The 2513-nt window shown below is 37.6% G+C and overlaps 1 long non-coding RNA gene across 1 annotated transcript; it reads right to left on the reverse strand.

The window, feature by feature from the left end:
- Window positions 1–514: 514 nt before the first annotated feature.
- On the reverse strand, window positions 515–1325 carry LOC129738133 (uncharacterized). Its single transcript, XR_008735492.1, has 2 exons — window positions 1219–1325; window positions 515–1041 (listed from the first exon to the last, which is right to left on the reverse strand). It is a non-coding gene; the product is annotated as an uncharacterized LOC129738133 (long non-coding RNA).
- Between the last annotated feature and the right edge of the window lie 1188 nt (window positions 1326–2513).

Genomic DNA, 2513 nt, shown 5'->3' on the forward strand with positions numbered 1-2513 from the left:
AGACCGTCTCAGGTTTCCAACAACAACAACAGACAACAAAGTTCGTCTCATAACAAAAATCGCAGTTCATGTTGCCTAGTGTGGACTAGCCTTAAGATTTTAGCAAAATAGCCAAAAGTGTCCGGACTAAATTTTTACTAATTTTTTAGTAAACAAAATCATTGTTTACTAAAATTTTAGCAATTTTTTTTTCAAAGAATTACTACATTTTCAGTAAATTTTCAATACATCCGTTAGGTTTTAGGTTATTTCTATAAAAATAAAAAGAAAACTGCTGCAATTTGTAAGAAATTTATTTTCAACTGATTAACTCCACGCCATTGCTCCTAGCTTCCGAAAATTCGGGCCTTGAGTAAAAAATTGCTCTTCCGCCGGTCATTTGGAAAGGGTTTTCATTAATATTCAGCACTGCCCAACACAAGACCGTATCATTGAGTTGCTTGCCTGCAGATTTTTCCCGCGAAAAAAATCCATGTTATACCGTGGACGCGGGTGGGGGCTCATTTATATCTGCACCCAGTGTTCCAAATATCACTCATTTTCAATGAATGTTTCTGATTGCCCTTCGCACCTGAACGTACAGCGGTCGGGTTTCGTTATTGATTGCTACTGGACCTACCAGATCATCGATCGTTCAATTCATCGCTAAAATACAGATCACCTCGCACGATGCTTGCTGTCAAAACAGTGCAGCACCATCATCAAATTGGAATCTCACCAATGCTCAATGCATATGGCGAATCTTGTTGGTCTTCGATCAGGAGTGAATGGATCAGGCAGTGAGTGAGTGATACATGAAGCCGATCATTAGCGTATTTTGTTTGATTTGATATACAGCAAATTAATAAATTTATTTGTTGTTATAACGTTTTTTAACATCAGTAGGATTAAAATCAAATTGTAGTTGTGTTTGTGAGGGAAAGATGTTCACTTTCGCCGTGTTTTTAAATTTTTACAAGTACTTTTATTAAACTGTCGTCCGTCACGATAAAACTACTGAGAATTTATGGTGACCCGCACAACTGTTTGATTTTTCTCGTCCTGCAAAAAATAATTTTGAATTTCATATAATTCAGGCAGATACTGAGTGAGCTACATTCAGAATGGATCAGTTTGTATCTCAATCATCTCCGATATGCGATGTTTGCTAAACCGATAATTCTGAATGATGCGACTCGGTTTGCATAGCTGATAGGAGCGCTGATCGAGATTGCATACCAGCCAGGCGAAGCAGTTGCGAGAGGCGCTATCCCATTATACAATCAGAATGTTTCCAACAGGAAACGCATCCTGAGTGTTTGTTTTGATTGATATTCTGAACACTGTCTGCACCTCTATATAAATGAGTTTACCTTGTCGTATGAGAAATTTATATTCTGATAGTAAAATATCACAATGTAACTCTCATAAGTACCAACGGATCACTACATGAGCTTTAGTGAAACGGAAAACAACGGTGCTGGTTCCACGGCTTTAAACCAACGCCCACCCATAAGCTCAATGGTCCGATCAGCAATGATTGTTTGACCTGTTTATTATTCTACGCGATAAACCTTTTTAATGATATTTTATATTTCAGGACAATATAAGATTCTATTCCTTCAGAGACGGATTTGTAAAACAACTACCAAGAAGTTCAAGCATTTCTAACTTGAAAGTATAGGTAAACCGGTATCAAAATTGTACCTCTCAAGTAAGTTATTTTGTTTTTCCTGCTCTCCATCAAGTTCGGCTTCATTTGATTAAAAGGCCCAGGTAATATACAGATTATTGATTTTTTTTGCTAATGATGCTGTTCGTTTCAGATACACACTATTACACATCGTAACAAAAATACTCAGCTCATAGTGGCTATTATTTGTCTGTTACATTACACATCACAGCATTACAAATCGTAACAACAAACCTCAGCCCACAGTGGCTATTATTTGTCTGTTACATTACACATCACAGCATTACACGTCGTAACAACAAAACTCAGCCCACAGTGGCTATTATTGTTTGTTACATTACACAACACAGCATTACACATCGTAACAACAAACCTCAGCCCACAGTGGCTATTATTGTTTGTTACATTACACAACACAGCATTACACATCGTAACAACAAACCTCAGCCCACAGTGGCTATTATTTGTCTGTTACATTACACATCACAGCATTACACATCGTAACAACAAAACTCAGCCCACAGTGGCTATTATTTGTCTGTTACATCACACTACACACCATTACACATCGTAACAACAAAACTCAGCCCACAGTGGCTATTATTTGTCTGTTACATTACACAACACAGCTTTAGACATCGTAACAACAAACCTCAGCCCACAGTGGCTATTATTTGTCTGTTACATTACACATCACAGCATTACACATCGTAACAACAAACCTCAGCCCACAGTGGCTATTATTGTTTGTTACATTACACAACACAGCATTACACATCGTAACAACAAACCTCAGCCCACAGTGGCTATTATTTGTCTGTTACATTACACATCACAGCAT

Source organism: Uranotaenia lowii, chromosome 1 (assembly GCF_029784155.1).
Source record: "Uranotaenia lowii strain MFRU-FL chromosome 1, ASM2978415v1, whole genome shotgun sequence".
In the NCBI taxonomy this organism is placed as follows: domain Eukaryota; kingdom Metazoa; phylum Arthropoda; class Insecta; order Diptera; family Culicidae; genus Uranotaenia; species Uranotaenia lowii.